A 21,679-nucleotide genomic window follows, 5' to 3' on the forward strand; every position below is an offset into this window, starting at 1 on the left:
AGGAAAAGGAGTATGTCAAGGCTGTATATTGTCACCCTGCTTATTTAACTTCTATGCAGAGTACATCATGAGAAATGCTGGACTGGAAGAAACACAAGCTGGAATCAAGATTGCTGGGAGAAATCTCAATAACCTCAGATATGCAGATGACACCATCCTTATGGCAGAAAGTGAAGAGGAACTCAAAAGCCTCTTGATGAAAGTGGAGGAGGAGAGTGAAAAAGTTGGCTTAAATCTCAACATTCAGAAAATGAAGATCATGACATCTGGTCCCATCACTTCACGGGAAATAGATAGGGAAAGAGTGGAAACAGTGTCAGACTTTATTTTTGGGGGCTCCAAAATCACTGCAGATGGTGACTGCAGCCATGAAATTAAAAGACTCTTACTCCTTGAAAGGAAAGTTATGAGCAACCTAGATAGCATATTCAAAAGCAGAGACATTACTTTGCCAACAAAGGTCCATCTAGTCAAGGCTATGGTTTTTTCCTGTGGTCATGTATGGATGTGAGAATTGGACTGTGAAGAAGGCTGAGCATTGAAGAATTGATGCTTTTGAACTGTGGTGTTGGAGAAGACTCTTGAGAGTCCCTTGGACTGCAAGGAGATCCAACTAGTCCATTCTGAAGGAGATCAGCCCTGGGATTTCTTTGGAAGGAATGATGCTAAAGTGGAAACTCCAGTACTTTGGCCACCTCATGTGAAGAGTTGACTCATTGGAAAAGACTCTGATGCTGGGAGGGATTGGGGGAAGGAGGAGAAGGGGACGACAAAGGATGAGATGGCTGGATGGCATCACTGACTGGATGGACGTGAGTCTGAGTGAACTCCGGGAGTTGGTGATGGACAGGGAGGCCTGGCGTGCTGCGATTCATGGGTTTGCAAAGAGTCAGACACGACTGAATGACTGAACTGAACTGAACCGACACATATCTTGGATGTAATTGTGTTTCAAATAAGGTTTTTCATGCTATGAACTTTGTCTTCAAAGTTTCTTTAGTCAGCAATAGTTCTTGGGGAGCTCTTTCATGTCATTGCATGTAAATCCACATTTTTCTTTTCTGCTGCATGTATCCAGAATTTACAACATGAAGAAATTATATTTTTCCATTCTCTATTTTTATGCACACACAACAATGCTGCAGTGAATATCTCAAAAGTACCATGAGGAGAACATTTGATATTTTCCTTACAAGAGACAATATATGGTTCTAATCTTGGGTTGTAGAGTATATATATTTTACATTATGATAAATTCTACAACTCTTCTATTTAATGACACTCAGAGTGCCATTGGTGCTATAGGATAGGGTCAACTTCCTATATTCAATTAACAGTCTTGCTGCCATACTTTTTTTCATTTTTAATATAAACATTTTTGTTGTCAGTTGGTTTAAGTGACATATGAATTAGTCCATTATTTATCTCACTTGCTGCTAAGTCGCTTCAGTCGTGTCTGACTCTGTGCAACCCATAGACAGCAGCCTACTAGGCCCCTCCATCCCTGGGATTCTCCAGGAAAGAACACTGGAGTGGGTTGCCATTCTCTTCTCCAATGCGTGAAAATGAAGTCTCTCAGTCATGTCTGACTCTTCGCGCGACCCCATGAACTACAGCCTATCAAGCTCCTCTGTCCATGGGATTTTCCAGGCAAGAGTACTGGAGTGGGTTGCTACTGCCTTCTCCATTACCTCACTTAGAATGAAATTAATAGAAGTCTAAGATATAGGAACTTAAAAATGTCAGGAAGTTAATTCACTATATATTAGGTCGTTAGAATGGAAAGGGGAGTCCAAGATGGTGGCTAGCAAAAGCCATGCAGAGGGCAAACAAAGAAAAAACCTGCAAAAGAGGAAGCTAAAGACTTGAGTGAGAGCCTCTGGTAAGAAAACATGCCCAGAACACGTTCCATTACTTTACTGGTCTTGAGCATATACCTTTTTGCATTCCCTTTCTTGATTGGTGGTGGGTACAAGCTCTATTTTGCATAAAGGTGAAACAATCAGTCTCCAGGAGGATGAGACAGAAAGTATAAGACAAGAGAGATCAAATCTCTCCTGTGGGGTCAGCCTTCTCTCCCATCTTGAGGGTGTACTGTCTACTGCCTGCTGCCTTCTTGAGCTCAAACTAGCCTACTTGAGCTGTAACTAGTCTGTTGATGAGACGATAACCTTGAGGGTGCACTATCTGCTGTCTCCTTAATAAATCCTGCCTACTTGAGCTATAACTAGGCTATTGTCTCAAATCCATGCTATGACGAAACAAGAGCTGAGAACTGCCTTCTTGAACTGTGACTATTCTGTCATTTCAAATCTTTGTTATGATGAGACAAGAACTAAGGGAGAAAAATAAACTGATCTGACATATCTGTGGATACAAAAAGGTCAAAACTTCAAGCTTATAAGCCACTGTCTGTGAAGGAGGCACAGTTTTTTTTTCTTTTTTTCCCCTTCAATAGAATGACAGTATATAATTTGTAAAGAATCAGTCTAGATAACTTGTAAAGGAACTTTCAACTTTACATTTATAAGATTCTGTAAGGTTTGCATTTAAACATTAAGAGACTTAGGAATCTTGTAATTATACATTATCAAATGATTTCAACTTCCCCAATTTGATGGATAAGCAATTTAATCTCAGAAAAATCTGTATTTCTTTGATTATCAGTGTAGTTGAAATTTTCACATATTTTTATATTTTCATGGTACTCTGTGAATTATATACTCATATCTTTTGCAAACTATTTTATTCATTGTATTTACTTAAATTGTTAAGAATATATACATGTGCATGATGTGTGTATATATCTTTGTTTTGAAAAAACAAAATGCAAAATTTTTTTTTAATTTTATTTTATTTTTAAAGTTTACATAACTGTATTAGTTTTGCCAAATATCAAAATGAATCCTCCACAGGTATACATGTGGTATCACACCTTTAAACTCTGATTGTGGTGTCTTTTGTTACAGTATTTCCCACCCCCCCACCCCCACCCTGAAAACCTGTTACCTATTTTATTCCTGGAGAAGGGTAAACAAAAGAGAGAAGATATTCACTTTAATTTGAGAGGCAGCTATGCTGGAAGCAACAGTGTCAGTAATTTTAAGCCCTTAAGAATATTCTCAGTAAAGGGAATGCTGAACCATCTTACTTTGGAGACTAGAGCAAGATCATCCGTTTTCACTGGGATAAAAGAATGAAGAAAAGCAAGTTCAGTAACACCAAATAGGGTTTTAACAAAGAAATTAAGGTGAGGTTACTCCTTTCAAATGCAGATTTTTTAAATGAAAATATGTGTATAAGTCACAGTTGTATTCTCTCTGAATTCAGCTGGTCTCCTACTCATAGTAGGAGCCCCAGGAACATGAAGAACAAAGGCATTATTAACCAGATACAGTCAAGTCACTTCTTCTAAACTGGGGTTTGATTGCTGATGGACCTGTCTAGCTCACAGCTGCCTCCAGTGATGGGAATCAGTAACTATGTTGGCAGGAAAGCCAGATACTGAGGATGCACCCATCAAAAAGTTGAATGCTGTGCAATGGGTCCAAGATGACTTGCACACCCTGTTCACTGCACATTTTCTGATCTCTGTGGATAGGAGTTATCTGTGAACATCAGGCTCACTTGATGCTGCTGCATGTCTGTGCTCATGTTGTTAGTAAACAGGGTAAACATCATCCTCATTCCAATTGAAGTAAGATGAAATTGACAGCTATGTTATTACAAACTTTTATTTTGGTTTATTTTGGTCTAGTTTTTAATTATTTACTATGTGGATTTTGCTTTAGCCTTGCCTAGGGCATTGTTCTTCATCTTCCAATGTTTATTTGGTAGATTGTTAGTATACTTGGAATTTGCACATTCAATAATTTATCCTGAATAAATAACCTGCTATCTTGATGTAATTTATTGCAGGAGTTATTGTGACTTTCCTGACTTCACATGCAATCTTTCATACATTGATTTGAAATATCACATCTACTGAACATTAAATTTCTATACATGGTGTATTTGTTATTCTGTTTCATGAATCCATTTTCCAATTTTCAGACCAGTAAAACAGTTAAAATGCTTTAGTTTTGTTTTTATAAGTACTTTGAAGAAAATTTCTGTATTTCCTGTTAAATGTGTGAATCTGGTTGGATAAGAATAGAGTTTCATCAGAAAGTCTATTGTAATAGGGAGAATGCTCTGATCTCAGAAATCTCTGAGGATCTCAAAATCATACTGAAAAAAGTTTTTCTTTTATAGTGTAAAGGAGGAAGCAGGCAGAGATAAACTTAATTTTTGGAAGGGGAAGCTGGACAAATAAGGGGAAATTATCCTCAGTTTGTGACAGGAAATTGATTTTAATGTGATCAGCCATTTCCCAGGAGAAATTAAAAATGAAAGCGTGTTCTACTTTATTTTGCTTCTTACTCAAGCTTGTGGATAAACTTAGTTCAGAGACCTGTAGGAAAAAGAGAAACACTTGTTTCCAGCTTGACCAAGACAAAGCAAAGTGTAAGAAATAACAATTGATAAATGTCATTATTTACAACTGTGCTATTTCCCCTTTCACATTTTTTATACTATATAAACATTAGTAAGTTCCATAAAAAAAAATGTCTTGGGACTTTGATTTTTATTGAACTGGCTTTGTAGATTAATTTGGAGGTAATAGATTCCTTATAAAACTGAGATTTCCCAACCCCTCCAATATAACATCCTGTGTACCTTATGATTTCTTTCAATTATACTTTCCAGTTTTCTGCTTAAGAACTTCATGCATTCTTGGAGGATTATTCCTAGTATTATTCTTAAATTTCGAACAATTTTCCTATAGAATTTTAAAATTGTTTTTTATTTAGATAGAAAAAACACTGCACTTTGCAAGTTGATCTTGCTGTAGATGTAGAACTCAAGATTTTTCAATAAACTATGCGAAGTTTCTTTGATAGACAACTTGCCCTCTGCAAATAAACACTCTTTTGTGTATTTCTTTCACGCACTTATATCTTTCTTTTTTCATCTCACTTGTGTGAGTTTGGATATAGGATAAAGATTTGTGAGATAACTCAAGTATCAGTGTTCAAATATTTTGAGTTGAACATTTTATAATGGTCCATGAGGTTGTATGACAATAACTCTTGCTTCCTTACTGGTAAAAGTTCAATGGTTATTGAGTTATAAATTGCAATTTAAAAAAAGGTATCAGATATTCTGTATGCATAAGGAATTTGGCAGAGCACACACAGAGCTGAGGTATGTCATGCATTACATGGTGCTTTTCAGTAGCTATATTCTTGCATTACTTAAATTAAAAAAAAAAATATTTTTGATAGCAGGGAAAACATGAATAAATTTTGGTTGAAAAAATAAACCCAAAATACAAGACATATATGATCCATTCCTACCCTGATCTAGTCTCCCTTTAATAGTTATTATCTACTATCACAAATCAGAAGATATTAAGAAGAGGTGGAAAATACACAAAAGAACTGTACAAAAAAGATCTTCACGACCATGATAATCACGATGATGTGATCACTCACCTAGAGCCAGACATCCTGGAATGTGAGGTCAAGTGGGCCTTAGAAAGCATCACTACGAACAAAGCTAGTGGAGGTGATGGAATTCCAGTTGAGCTATTTCAAATCCTCAAAGATGATGCTGTGAAAGTGCTGCATTCAATATGCCAGCAAATTTGGAAAAGTCAGCAGTGGCCAGAGGACTGGAAAAGGTCAGTTTTCATTCCAATCCCAAAGAAAAGCAGTGCCAAAGAATGCTCAAACTACCACACAATTGCACTCATCTCACATGCTAGTAAAGTAATGCTCAAAATTCTCCAAGCCAGGCTTCAGCAATATGTGAACCATGAACTTCCAGATGTTCAAGCTGGTTTTAGAAAAGGCAGAGGAACCAGAGATCAAGTTGGCAACATCTGCTGGATCATGGAAAAAGGAAGAGAGTTCCAGGAAAACATCTACTTCTGCTTTATTGACTATACCAAAGCCTTTGACTGTGTGGATCACAATAAACTGGAAAATTCTTCAAGAGATGGGAATACCAGACCACCTGACCTGCCTTTTGAGAAACCTGTATGCAGATCAGGAAGTAACAGTTAGAACTGGACATGGAACAACTGACTGGTTCCAAATAGGAAAAGGAGTACGTCAAGGCTGTATATTGTCACCCTGCTTATTTAACTTCTATGCAGAGTACATCATGAGAAACGCTTGGCTGGAAGAAGCACAAGCTGGAATCAAGATGGCTGGGAGAAATATCAATAACCTCAGATATGCAGATGACACCACCCTTATAGCAGAAAGTGAAGAGGAAATAAAAAGCCTCTTGAGGAAATTGAAAGAGGAGAGTGAAAAAGTTGGCTTAAAGCTCAACATTCAGAAAACGAAGATCATGGCGTCCGGTCCCATCATTTAATGGGAAAGAGATGGGGAAACAGTGGAAACAGTGTCAGGCTTTATTTTTTTGGGCTCCAAAATCACTGCAGATGGTGATTGCAGCCATGAAATTAAAAGACACTTACTTCTTGGAAGGAAGGTTATGAGAAACCTAGGTAGCATACTCAAAAGCAGTGACATTACTTTCCCAACAAAGGCCTGTCTAATCAAGGCTATGGTTTTTCCAGTGGTCATATATGGATGTGAGAGTTGGACTGTGAAGAAGGCTGAGCACCGAAGAATTGATGCTTTTGAACTGTGGTGTTGGAGAAGACTCTTGAGAGTCCCTTGGACTGCAAAGAGATCCAACCAGTCCATTCTAAAGGAGATCAGTCCTGGGTGTTCTTTGGAAGGATTGATGCTAAAGCTGAAACTCCAATATTTTGGTCACCTCATGCGAAGAGTTGACTCATTGGAAAAGACTTTGATGCTGGGAGGGATTGGGGGCAGGAGGAGAAGGGGATGACAAAGAATGAGATGGCTGGATGGCATCACTGACTCGATGGACATGAGTTTGAGTGAACTCTGGGAGTTGGTGATGGACAGGGAGGCCTGGCGTGCTGCAATTCATGGGGTCACAAAGAGTCGGACATGACTGAGCAACGGAACTGAACTGAACTATCACAAAACTCTATTTTTTCTGGTATATATAGAATCTATATTTTAATATTGACAGTTATATAAGATTCCTTAATTATTCAAATATTAATAAATATATACTTTTGGAATTATGAAGAATTTACTGAAAATCAACCCAAAACTTGGCCACTCTTTATAGTGTACAAGGAAATTTTTCCTTGCCATTCAGTCTTTGAGTCTGTGGACTGGGGTTCCTTAGAATTGAGATGACTTTTCATTTTGTTGTAGTTTATTAATGGTTCATTTGAGTAGCTTGTGTTTTCTTCTTACAGTGCTGCAATGAATGTCTTCTCCTTTAGCTCCCTACTTTAGAAGTGTTTAGAGCAGAGACTTCCTATTGTCTGATAGCCCTTTTTAGGACCTTTGCTAAGATGTCACCTCTTTTCTGCTGATTGCCGGAAGTTGGTATTCTCAGAGATCTGGAAACCAGAAGTTTGTGACTAGAGTAAACTGGAAACCATATTCCACTCCTGTCAGCTGAAACACAAGAATAAGGGGAATTGAAACCTTGTATATGTGGAAATCCAGGAGCATATCTCAAGAATCTAAGACTTGAATATTGGAGATGCTGAGAAACCATCTACTCTTGGTGGATGTGAAAATTGGACGACTGTAGAGCCTGAAGGCAAACTGAGTGTCACATAATGAAAGAGGCCGTTGTGGGTCTAAACTGATCACCCAGATTGACAGTCTGTGGTTGAGGAGTCTTAATGAGAGAATATGAAAGATTGATCGAGCAAAGAGGATCATGTTCTGAAGGAGTTAGATAGGAAAATCTGGAGCGGCAGCAGAGACGATTGGGAGATGATAATGAGAGGGAATTGAGCTGAGGAAGCTAAGATATATGATATGAAATAATTCAAGGAGAAACACACAACAAGGGGCTGAGCCATTGTTTAAACTGTATTCAGTACAGAATGAATTCCCCAGCTAGGAAAAATTATAAGAGTGTGGTAGGAGGTGAATCTGGGATCACTCCTGGGAGACATTGTTTTGTAGGTTTTTTTTTTTTTTTTTTTGAGGAGTGGATGAAGGCCTGTTTCCATGGGGTTTGCTTGTTGAGAAAAGTGCTTTGCCTGTCTGCTTTAGGAAGCAGCTAGAAATTTTCAAGCAGTGAGGTGAACGTAGCATATTAGGGGTGATTGGGTTTGATTTACTCTTTCTCCTTATCCCACATCCAAAGAATGTATATCTTGTGGAAAATAATACATTCCAGGAACAGAGATTGCAAGCAGCAACTGGTATGGAGAATACAAACACACCAAGAGAAAAATTGTAAATTGCCACCATAGTCCAAAGAAGAAATACCATGTTAGTTAGACACATTAAACTGAGAAATGGAAAATTATTCATACATGTGTTTCTTTTTCTTTGATAGCAATTATAATTTTTGTTGTATCACAATATATGAATATTCTCTTCAAAGAAGTTATATAGGTACTGATACAGCAAAGTTCAAAAAAATTTCCCTTACCCACAGCTGTCCTGTCCAAAACACAAGTGGACATGCATTTTCTTTCTCACTTGTGAAGGCACTTATGATTTAACCTTTGCAATAACCCATTAATCTTTCTAAATATTAATTTACATGGATTTATGTATCTATATATTTTTGAAAATTTGTTTCAAACTATATGTAGGATTATGTGACTAGCATTTTTCACATAAAAATATTCCTTTTAAGTATATATGCCCTCTGGTTTTATTCCTAGCACTATGTACTTTCTTATTATAATTGAACTCTGATTTAACTCTGCCTTGTTAGTAAATATTTTAGTTTTAAAGGAGAATTGCACATTTGAAGTGGGTGCAGATTTATTATTTGATTTGTATATGGACATGATACTTAAAGTGGAGGAGGGCAAAGACCCCATACCTGGTTGTGAAATCCTTGAGACATTACTGAGATATTCAAAAAATATGGATCATGATCAACTGTAGAATACAGGGCTTCAGTACTGGGAGGCGGGGAAAGTTGAATGGCTCAGCAGAGTATTCCTCTTAAGAAGCAGGAAGAGGGTGATCCTATGGACACTCTTATTGAAACGGAGCAGGATTATATGGTCCTTCCCGCACCCCACCTCCCCCAACCCCCATGTCCTCTGCTTTTCTTTTGCCTGTGGAAAACTTTAGTCAAAGAATAATCAGAGAAACAAGAAATTCTAAAACAATGGAAAGCAGTTAAAAGAGACGAAATTATAACTATGTAGTCATTAAGCATAGTCAAAGGCCTTTAGTTCTTTCTCAAGGGCTACAGATGATATTCTGATCCATATCCTGTGAGCTGTCTTATAGATACTAAAACCCTAGATGGAGAAGTTAACTACATGATGACCAGACTGTACCCAAGACTTGAGCTGCCACAATTCTGAGAATTGACCACAAAGAAATGGGAACAATTGGACCCTGCAGCTGAAGATGAACTGTACCTAAATCATTCATGATGATGCTGATCAGACCACTGATAACCAATCTGAAGATAACTGTTAGAGATGACTGCATGTAGCACGCCACCCCCACAATCTGTCTATAAAAGCCTTTCCTCCTGCTTGTCGAGGGAGGGGTGTCAGCCTTTGGACAGGTTTCTGCCACCCTCCCCCCACACAGTTGCCAGCACCTGAAATAAAGCAAATTTTCCTTTCTACCATCCTGGACTGTTTATTGGCTTTTGAGTGGTGAGCAGCTGGACCCCACACCCTCCTTTCGGTAACATTATCTTATGGTTCCCCCTCCACCCAGAGCATCATGACTCCCACACTGAGGTAAGAATTGTGGCTCCTTACATCCATACAGATAAGACCTGGTACCCCAGAGATGTCTGTGTTCCCAGTCTACTGCTTTTTCTTATAAATTTTAGTATTCTATTCTTCTTCTTCTTCTTTTTTTTTTTTTTGCATTTCTCTTTGCTCTTTCTTTCAAAACATCAGTAGTCACTGAGAACACTTGAATTGTTTATCCAAACACTCAGAAGTTGTCTATTATCCTTTATACTCTATTTATTGTTAAGTACACAAGCACTGGTGCTGCCTTCGTGGCTCAGACAGTAAGAAATCTGCCTTCAATTAAGAAGACATGGGTCCAATTCCTGGGTTGGGAAGATCCCTGGAGAAGGGAATGGCTACCCACTCCAGTATTCTTGCCTGGAGAATCCCGTGGACAGAGGAGCCTGGTGGGCTACATACATGAGGTCCCAAAGAATTGGATATGATGAATGACTAACAGCTTTACTTCACACAGGCACTAAGTGCTTATGTTTTAACTTTAAATAACTTACTAGAACTGAGAAATTGTGTCACATTGCTTCTTGAACACTGTCCATATTCCAGTGCCCTCAGCAAAATTTTTATTTTTTATGACTAAGATGTGTATTCTATCTTATAAACTCAAGACAAAACTTGCTGTTGTCATTCAGTTGCTAAGTTGTGTCTGACTCTTTGCAACCCCATGGACTTCCCTGTCCTTCACTATCTCCTGGAGTTTGTTCAGATTCATGTCCATTGAGTCAGTGATGCTATCTAAGCACTTTATCCTCTGCTGTGCTCTTCTCCATTTGCCTTCAATCTTTCCCAGTATCAGGGTCTTTTCCAATTATTTCGCTCTTCACTGCTGCTGCTGCTGCTAAGTTGCTTCAGTCGTGTCCGACTCTATGCGACCCCAGAGACGGCAGCCCACCAGGCTCCTCCATTCATGGCATTTTCCAGGCAAGAGTACTGGAGTGGGTTGCCATTTCCTTCTCCAATGCATGAAAGTGAAAAGTGAAAGTGAAGTCGCTCAGTCGTGTCCGACTCTTAGCGACCCCATGAACTGCAGCCTACCAGGCTCCTCCATTCATGGGATTTTCCAAGCAAGAGTACTGGAGTGGGGTGCCACTGCCTTCTCCCTTCGCTCTTCACATCAGGTGGCAGAAGTATTGAAGCTTCAGCTTCAGCATCAGATCTTCTAATGTATATTCAGGGTTGATTTCCTTTAGGATTGACTGGTTTGAACTCCTTGCTGTCCAAGGGACTCTCAAGAGTCTTTTCCAGCACCACAGTTTGAAAGCATCAATTCTTTGGCACTTAGTCTTCTTTTTGCCCCAATTCTCACATCCCTACATGACTACTGGAAAAACCATAGCTTTGACTAGACAGACATTTATTGGCAAAGTAATGTCTCTGCTTTTTAACACATAACCTGTTAATCACATTAGTAAGATATATCTTGCTGATACATCTCAGACATTACAGAAGTTATCATGCCTCTAATCACTGCCCCAAACTTAGGCTCTTTGCTTTGCACCTGTAAAAATAGAATATTTTACTCTTTATAAGAATTAACTCAATAATACTATGCCCATTGTATTTCAAGTTGCTTTTTTTTTTACACTCAACTATGTATATTGAAAATCTTTTCTCATCTTTATAGAAGCTATGCTATAGATACATGCATTTTATCCTTTTCTATTCATAGAAATATATATACATTTATTTTGACTTTTTTATGAATGGATGCTTGAATATTTAAAACAAATTAAAAGAACAATTTTAGTTAAAACCTAAGAGTCTAAGTAATTTGAAAGTATAAATAAATACTTTTGATTATTTACATTTGATGAAGCATCCTTTTCTACAAACTCTAGACTACAAGAACTCTCCAACCTTGTCAAGCATTGAGGTGGTTTTTTGTAGAATGCTAAAATTTAGAGTCCTCAGAAGACTCCAAAAAAACATTGGTTTTAATTTGGAAGTATATATATTTTAGTTAAATATATAGATACTTATGAATAACTGATTTTTATATAAAATTAATGGCTACTGATATACACATTTAAAGCCCCAGAAAAAAAGCTTATGTTTTTGCATTGGATTATCATCAGAAAGATTCTCCCAGCCAACAAATGATGTCAGAACAAAGAGGTGATAATGACCACATTAATATAGTTTCAGGGGCAACTGAGAAGGCCAAGTGGGAAACTGCAAGAGATTTGGGTGTCAACCAAATTGCTCAATTTTTTGGACAGTATTATTTAGATAAGTTTTCATTCACAGCAAAATAAAGGAAGGTACAGAGGTCTTTTCATATTCCCCTTGCCTCCAGACATGTACAGCTTCTTCTATTATCAGTATCACTCACCAGAGTGGCACATTTGTTACAAGTTCAGCTCAGTTCAGCACTCAGTCGTGTCCGACTCTTTGTGATCCCATGAATCACAGCATGCCAGGCCTCCTTGTCCATCACCAACTCCCGGAGTTCACTCAGACTCACGTCCATTGAGACAGTGATGTCATCCAGCCATCTCATCCTCTGTCGTCTCCTTCTCCTCCTGCCCCCAATCCCTCCCAGCATCAGAGTCTTTTCCAATGAGTCAACTCTTCCCATTAGGTGACCAAAGTACTGGAGTTTCAGCTTCAGCATCATTCCCTCTAAAGAAATCCTAGGGCTGATCTCCTTCAGAATGGACTGGCTGGATCTCCTTGCAGTCCAAGCGACTCTCAAGAGTCTTCTCCAACACCACAGTTCAAAAGCATCAATTCTTCAGTGCTCAGCCTTCTTCACAGTCCAACTCTCACATCCATACATGACCACAGGAAAAACCATAGCCTTGACTAGACAAAACTTTGGTGGCAAAGTACTGTCTCTGCTTTTGAATATGCTATCTAGGTTGGTCATAACTTTCCTTCCAAGGAGTAAGGGTCTTTTAATTTCATGGCTGCAGTCACCATCTGCAATGATTTTGGAGCCCAGAAAAATAAAGTCTGACACTGTTTCCACTCTTTCCCCACCTATTTCCCATGAAGTCATGGGACCAGATGCCATGATCTTCGTTTTCTGAATGTAAAGCTTTAAGCCAACTTTTTCACTCTCCACTTTCACTTTCATCAAGAGGCTTTTGAGTTCCTCTTCACTTTCTGCCATAAGGGTGGTGACATCTGCATATCTGAGGTTATTGATATTTCTCTCAGCAATCTTGATTCCAGCTTGTGCTTCTTCCAGTCCAGCATTTCTAATGATGTACTCTTCATAGAAGTTAAATAAACAGGGTGACAGTATACAGCCTTGATGTACTCTTTTTCCTATTTGGAACCAGTCTGTTGTTCCATGTCCAGTTCTAACTGTTGCTTCCTGACCTGCATACAGGTTTCTCAAGAGGCAGGTCAGGTGGTCTGGTATTCCCATCTCTTGAATAATTTTCCACAGTTTATTGTGATCCACACAGTCAAAGGCTTTGGCATAGTCAATAAAGCAGAAACAGATGTTTTTTCTGGAACTCTCTTGCTTTTTCCATGATCCAGCAGATGTTGACAATTTGATCTCTGGTTCCTCTGTGGAGACTATATTGATGCATCATGATCAACCAAAGTCCATAGCTTACATTACAATTCACTCTTGATGTACATTGTTTTGCTCACCTACCTTTCAATATTTATCTCTTGTGAATGTAGTGCAAATATCATTTTTGTAGATATCCTCTGCAATCATACTAATGTTTCTTGAATGAAGATTTTAAAAGCAGGATTGCTAAACCCTAGGCTCTGTGCATCCTAAATTTCTATAGCTGCTTCCAAATTCCTCAGCAAAGTGTCTATATAAACTTAACTTAGTACCATATAGGAATATCCATTTTACCCTGGTGTAGCTGATATTGAATGTTACTCAGATCTGTAGATTTTTCTGATCTAACGCATGGCAGTATTTGCTCCTTGTATTAATTCCAATTTCCTTGATTACTTGGTATTTTAAAAGAAATTTATGAATGGGAGAAGATAATAGCAAATGAAGCAACTGACAAACAACTATTCTCGAGAATATACAAGCAACTCCTACAGCTCAACTCCAGAAAAATAAATGACCCAATCAAAAAATGGGCCAAGGAACTAAATAGACATTTCTCCAAAGAAGACATACAGATGGCTAACAAACACATGAAAAGATGCTCAACATCACTCATTATCAGAGAAATGCAAATCAAAACCACTATGAGGTACCATTTCACACCAGTCAGAATGGCTGCAATCCAAAAGTCTACAAGTAATAAATGCTGGAGAGGGTGTGGAGAAAAGGGAACCCTCTTACACTGTTGGTAGGAATGCAAAGTAGTACACCCACTATGGAGAACACTGTGGAGATTCCTTAAAAAACTGAAAACAGAACTGCCTTATGATCCAGCAGTCCCACTGCTGGGCATACACACTGAGGAAACCAGAAGGGAAAGAGACACGTGTACCCCAATGTTCATCACAACACTGTTTATAATAGCCAGGACATGGAAGCAACCTAGATGTCCATCAGCAGATGAATGGATAAGCAAGGTGTGGTACATATACACAATGGAGTATTACTCAGCCATTAAAAAGAATACATTTGAATCAGTTCTAATGAGATGGTTGAAACTGGAGCCTATTATACAGAGTGAAGTAAGCCAGAAAGAAAAACACCAATACAGTATACTAACGCATATATATGGAATTTAGAAAGATGGTAACAATAACCCTGTGTACGAGACAGCAGAAGAGACACTGATGTATAGAACAGTCTTATGGACTCTGTGGGAGAGGGAGAGGGTGGGAAGATTTGGGAGAATGGCATTGAAACATGTAAAATATCATGTATGAAACGAGTTGCCAATCCAGGTTCGATGCACGATACTGGATGCTTGGGGCTGGTGCACTTGGACGACCCAGAGGGATGGTATGGGGAGGGAGGAGGGAGGAGGGTTCAGGATGGGGAACACATGTATACCTGTGGCGGATTCATTTTGATATTTGGCAAAACTAATACAATTATGTAAAGTTTAAAAATAAAATAAAATTTAAAAGAAAAAAAATAAAAGAAATTTATTTTTACTTATGTTAATTATTTATAAATAGCTGTATTTGTTAACCTTTTTATTATTGAATTTGACACTTCTTATTACATTATATATGGTGGTATCTTACTAACGTTGCAAATACTTTAACTTGTCTTCAGTCTTTGTAAATGGTGCCTTTAATTATTAGAAACATTTGAGTAGTAAAATTTGTCAATTTTTCTATGACTAGATTTTTTTTTAAAGTATGGTATTATAAAATTTAAAATGTTGGCCCTCATTGTCTTTTGAAATTTCTCATGTGTTCATATATGCTGTCCACTTCTGCCAGGAGAACAGGGTTTCTCAATCTTAGGGAAAGAAAGAGAAAATTGAATTTCCTATTAAAAGTTACTTTCTCTTTACACTCATATGATTCTGTAGAAAGTTTCCTGCATCTGGTGGCAAAAGGAAGATAGCTGAGTTTAGTATTTACAGAAAGTAAGGACAGAGTTTCTCAAGCTCAGCATTACTGACATTTGGGGGTGGTTGTATAACTCTTTGCGACTGGGAGTGTGTCCTCTGCATTGTAGAATGCTGAACAGAATCCCTTGCTTTTGTTCACTAATGTCAACATTGTCTGTGATGCCAAAGTTTTCTCCAGAAGTTGTCAAACTTTTCCTGAGGCCAAGTTGTCCCTTAGGTGAGTGCTACTGCTCTACAGCCTTTAATATATTATTCATAGTTATTTTTAATTTCCTGACTGTTAGTTTAAGTGTGGTTCTGTTGATCTCTGCATGAGTTGTTTTTTCGTGTTTTTGTTTGTGTTTCATAAATATTAATTGAATACTTAGCAATGTGTATAGAATAGTAGACTTTGAGGAATATATTGTTTAGTACTAGACATACCTGTTTATTGTAGTTATGTTAGAAGAAGCACACTGTCCACCCTGGCCAGGCACCATAGTAACTATTTGCATAAGTTGTTTTAAGACAGGAGGTTCCAGTAAGGAACACGGAACTAATAAGCCTCCATCAACCGGCAGAGTTTGGGAAAGGTCAAAATGAGACACCACATGTCTGACCACCTCCCAGAATCCTCTCTGGCATTCATCTTGGCTGAACAAGGCATGCACCACCAAGAAGGACTCTGAGTCAGAATTGTTGGCTAAAGACAACCGGGAAACTAATCCCATCACCATAAAACCTGAGACTGCAAGCCATGTGACAGAGCTGTTCTCCTGGGTTCTCTTACCCTACTGCTTTCCACCTGGGTGCCCTTTTCCCAATAAAATCTCTTGCTTTGTGAGCCCATGTGTATCCTCAGACAATTCATTTCTGAGTGTTAGATAAGACCCCATTTTCGGGCCCTGGAAGGGAGCCCCCTTCCTGCAACAGTTATAGTCAATTTTCATTACTCTTGCTGTTATGTTTTTGCCTCCAGGGACTGATCCAAAAAAATATTACTGCAACTTATGTCAAAGGCTGTTTGGCTTATGTCCTCTTCTAGGAGCTTTATTGTTTCGTGTCTTGCATTTAGACCTTTAAACCGTTTTGAGTTTATATTTGTATATGGAGTGAAGAAACGTTCTAATCTCATCGCTTTATATTTGGCCGTTTAGTTTTCCCAGCACCACTTGCTGAAGAGACTGTTTTTTCTCCACTGTATATTCTTGCCCATTTTGTCATAGATTAATTAGCCATAGGTGTGTGAATTTATTTCTGGGATTTCAATTCTTTTTCAGTGATCTATGTGTTTGTTTTTGTGCCAGGACTATGCTGCTTTGATTACTATAGATTTGTAGTATAATGAAGTCTTGGAAGGTAATTATTTTTTCAAGATTGCTTTGAAAATTCAAAGTCTTTTGTGGTTTCTTCCTTCTGCTAACTTCAGGGTTTGTTTTTTCTTCTTTTTCTAATTCTTTTATGTGTATGTCAGATAATTTGAGAGTTTGCTTCCTGATATAGACCTGTATCATTATGAACTTCTCTCTTAGAAATGCTTTTACTGCATCCCAAAAATTTTGGAATGGTGTGTTTTCTTTTTTTTTTTCTATGTGTGTCAAGATATTTTCTTATTTCTTCTCAGATTTTAATTCTTGACCCACTGGTTTTTTAGTAGCATGTTGTTTAGTCTTCACATGTTTGTTCTTTTCTCATTGTTTTTTCTGTACTTGACTTCTAATTTTATATCATTGTGATAGGAAAATATGTTTGATATATTTTCTATCCTCTTAAACTTATTGAGACTTGTTTTGTGACATGTAGCCTATTTGAGAAGGAAATGGCAGCCCATTCCAGTATTCTTGCCTGGAAAATCCCGTGGAGAGAAGACCCTGGTGGGCTACAGTCTATACGATCACAAAGAGTAGGACACAACTGAGCAGACAGATATACACTCATGTGATCGTTCCTGGAGAATGTTCTATGTACATTCCTAAAGAGGATTGTGTACTCTGGTTCTTTTGGGATATAATGTACTGTAAATATCAGTTAGGTCCCCAACTGCTCTATTGCAGCATTTAGGACTCCTGTTGCTCTAATGACCTTCTGTCTGGATGATCTCTATGATCAGTGTTAGTGAGGTGTTAAAGTCTCTGTTGGTTACCAGGAGCTGGGAGTTGGGGAAATAGAGAAATCTTGATTTTTTAAAGGTCATGAAATTTTATTTATGCAGGGTAAATAAGGTCTGGTGATGTACAGTATGGTTATAATAGATAATAATTATACTGTGTTATATAATTATATGGGTTTCCCTGGTGGCTCAGAGGTTAAAGCCTCTGCCTGCAATGCAGGAGACCTGGGTTCGATCCCTGGGTAGGGAAAATCCCCTGGGGAAGGAAATGGCAACCCACTCCAGTATTCTTGCCTGGAGAATCCCATGGATGGAGGAGCCTGGTGGGCTACAGTCCACGGGGTTGCAAAGAGTCAGATACAACTGAGCAACTTCACTTGTATAATTTCAAGTATGTAATTATATACTTGAAATTTGCTCAGAGAGGAAATTTTTAAAAATGTTTATTTATTTTTGATTGATAATCGGTTTACAATATTGGTTTTATTTCTATAATACATCAACATGTATTAACCATAGGTGTACATATGTCCCCTCCTTGAGTCTTCCTCCCATCTCCCACCTATTCCCATCCCTCTTGTTTTTTGTACAGCCCAAGTTTGAGTTCCCTGAGTCATAGAGAAATTCCCACTGGCTATCTCTGTACATATGTTAGTGTATAGGCACCCATACTACTCTCTCCATTTAACTCACCCTCTCCCTCTTCTTCCCCACCCTTGTCCATGAGTCTATTCTCTATGTTTGTGTCTCCATTGCTGTTCTGTGAACAGATTTGTCAGTACGATCCTTCTAGATTCCATATATATGCATTAATATAGGATATTTGTTTCACTCCATATAATAGTCTCTAGATTCATCCACCTCATTAGAACTAACTCAAATGTGTTCCATTTTATGGCTGAGTAGTATTCCATTGTATACATGTGCCACAAATTCTTTATCTATTCATCTGTCAAAGGACATCTAGTTGCTTCCAACTCCTGCCTATTGTAAATAGTACTGCAATGAACTTTGTAGATACATGTGTCTTTTTCAGTTTTGGTTTCTTCAGGGTATATGCCTAGAAGTGGTATTGCTGGATCATATGGTGGTTTTATTCCTAATTATTTAAGGAATCTCCATACTGTCTTCTATAGTGGCTTTATCAATTTACATTCCGACCTGCAGTGTAGGAGGATTCCCTTTTCTCCATGCCCTTTCCAACCCTTGTTGTTTTTGGAATTTTTGAGTATGGCCATTCTGTCTGGGGTGAAGTGATATCTCACTATAGTTTTGATTTATAATTCTCTAATAATGAGTGATGCTGAGAATATCAGAGAGGAAATTTTAATTGTTCTCACAAAAGAAAAAAAATGAAAAAGAACTATATGAGGTGATAGCTATGTTAATTATCTTGATTGTGATAGTCATTTCATTATATATATATATATATATATATATATATAAAAGGATCATTTGTACAACTTAAATATATACAATTTTAGTTTGTCAATTATACCTCAGTAAAGCTAAAGAAAATTATAGTGCTGAAAACCTTCTGTATCTTTTTTTAAATATTAATTGTGATGAATCATGGTTTTTAAAAATTTGTCTATTTATCTAAATTTTAGAAATTTATTAGAAATAAGTATGATATTTTAAATACATGTATAAGACAACAAAGTAATGGTTCCAAAGAGGAAGAGGAGTAGGGGGAGGGAAAAATAAGTAAGAGAGTTCAAGAGGGTGGTGATGAATGGAAAGTACACTGTCAGTGGTTGTCAAATGTAGTGTATTCAGAAGTTGAAATATATCAATACATAAAACATATAATGCTATAAACCAATAGAAATGTCTTGATTAAAGTGAATTCTACATGGCAATCCCAGTTTCCTAATACATCCCACTCCCTTCCCCACTCAGTAGCTATAAGTTTATTTGCTGTATCTGTGATTCTATTTCTATTTTGCAAATAAGTTCATCTGTGCCTCTTTTCTAGATTTCACATATAAGTGATTTTATATTAATACAACATTTGTTTTTCTCTTTATGAGTTACTTCACTCTGTATGACAATCTCTAGGTCCATCTGCATCTCTGCTAATGGCACTAATCTGTTCCTTTTGATGTATAAACAGTACTATGTATTATATTCTGTGTAATATGTATTAAGAAGAGGTGGCAAGATTGCACAGAAGAACTATACAAGAAAGGTCTTAATGACCCAGATAATAATGGGTCACTCCCCTAGAACTGGATATCCTGGAATGTAAAGTCAAGTGGGCCTTGGGAAGAATTACTGCAAAAAAAAAAAAAAAAATCTAGTGTAGGTGACGGAGTTCCAGTGGAGCTATTTAAAATCCTAAGAGATGATGTTGTTAAAGTGATTCATTCAATATGTCAGCAAATTTGGAAAAGTCAGCAGTGGCCATAGGACTGGGAAAGGTCAGTTTTCAATCCAGTCCCAAAGAAGGCCAATCCCAAAGAATGTTCAAACTACTGTACAACTGCACTCATTTCATATGCTAGCAGGGTTATGCTCAAAATCCTTCAAGCTAGGCTTCAGAAATACTTTAATTAAGAACTTAGAGATGTACAAGCTGGTCAAGTAAATATGGGCAGATGTGAGAGCTAGTCCATAAAGGATGGTAGGCTTGGAAGAATTGATGCTTTTGAATTGTGGTGTTGAAGACTCTTGAGGATCCCTTGGAATACAAGGAGATCAAACTGTTCAATCTTGAAATAAACCCTGGATATTCATTGAAAGGACTGTTTATGAAGTTCCAAAACAAAGAGCTGACTCATTGGAAAAGACTATGATTCTGGGAAAGACTGAGGCAAAAGGAGAAAGGGATGTTGCAGGATGAGATGGTTAGATAGCATCACCAACTCAATGGACATGAATCTGAGCAAAAATGGGGAGATAGTGGAGAACAGAGGAGTCTGGTGTGCTTGTAGTCTCTGGGGTGACAAGAAGTTGGACACGAGTTAGCTACTGAACAACAATATGTATAAAATAGATAATGAGAACCTACTGTATAGCACAGGGAACTCTACTTAATGCTATGTAGTGACCTAAATTGGAAGGAAGTATAAAAAAGATCAGATACATATAACTGATTGACTTTATTGTACAGCAGAAACTAAAGCAACATATAAAGCAAGTATACTCCAGTATAATTAATAAAAAGGTATAATAACTGGATTATTAAGTTGTACTATAATAAAACTTTCAGGGCTAGGAAAAATGTATCCTACATTTTTAAATGTGTTAATAGGTTATCATATAATGAACATACATCAGTTCAGTTCAGTCGCTCAGTCGTGTTCAACTCTTTGCCACCCCATGAATTGCAGCACGCCAGGCCTCCCTGTCCATCACCAACTCCGGGAGTTTAGCCAAACCCATGTCCATTGAGTCGGTGATGCCATCTAACCATCTCATCCTCTGTCGTCCACTTCTACTCCTGCCCTCAATCTTTCCCAGCATCAGGGTCTTTTCCAATCAGTCAGCTCTTCGCATCAGGTGGCCAAAGTACTGGAGTTTCAGCTTCAACATTAGTCCTTCCAATGAACACCCAGGACTGATTTTTTTTTTTAGGATGGACTGGTTGGATCTCTTTGCAGTCCAAGGGACTCTCAAGAGTCTTCTCCAACATCACAGTTTAAAAGCGTCAATTCTTCGGTGCTCAGCTTTCTTTATAGTCCAACTCTCACATCCATACATGAACACTGGGAAAACCATAGCCTTGACTAGATGGCCCTTTGTTGACAAAGTAATGTCTCTGCTTTTTAATATGCTCCCTATGTTGATCATAACTTTCCTTTCAAGGAGTAAGCACCTTTTAATTTCATGGCTGCAGTCACCATCTGCAGTCATTTTGGAGCCCAGAAAAATAAAGTCAGCCACTGTTTCCACTATTTCCCCATATATTTGCCATGAAGTGATGGGACCGGATGCCATGATCTTAGTTTTCTGAATGTTGAGCTTCAAGCCAACTTTTTCACTCTCCTCTCTCACCTTCATCAAGAGGCCCTTTAGTTCTTCTAAAGGGTGATACCACCCTTGCCATAAGGGTGGTATCATCTGCATATCTGTGGTTCTTGATATTTCTCCCAGCAATCTTGATTCCAGCCTGTGCTTCCTCCAGCCCAGCGTTTCTCATGATGTACTCTGCATAGAAGTTAAATAAGCAGGGTGACACTATACAGCCTTGATGTACTCCTTTTCTTATTTGGAACCAGTCTGTTGTTCCATGTCCAGTTCTAACTGTTG

This window comes from Bubalus bubalis, chromosome 9 (genome assembly GCF_019923935.1).
Source record: "Bubalus bubalis isolate 160015118507 breed Murrah chromosome 9, NDDB_SH_1, whole genome shotgun sequence".
Lineage (NCBI taxonomy): Eukaryota > Metazoa > Chordata > Mammalia > Artiodactyla > Bovidae > Bubalus > Bubalus bubalis.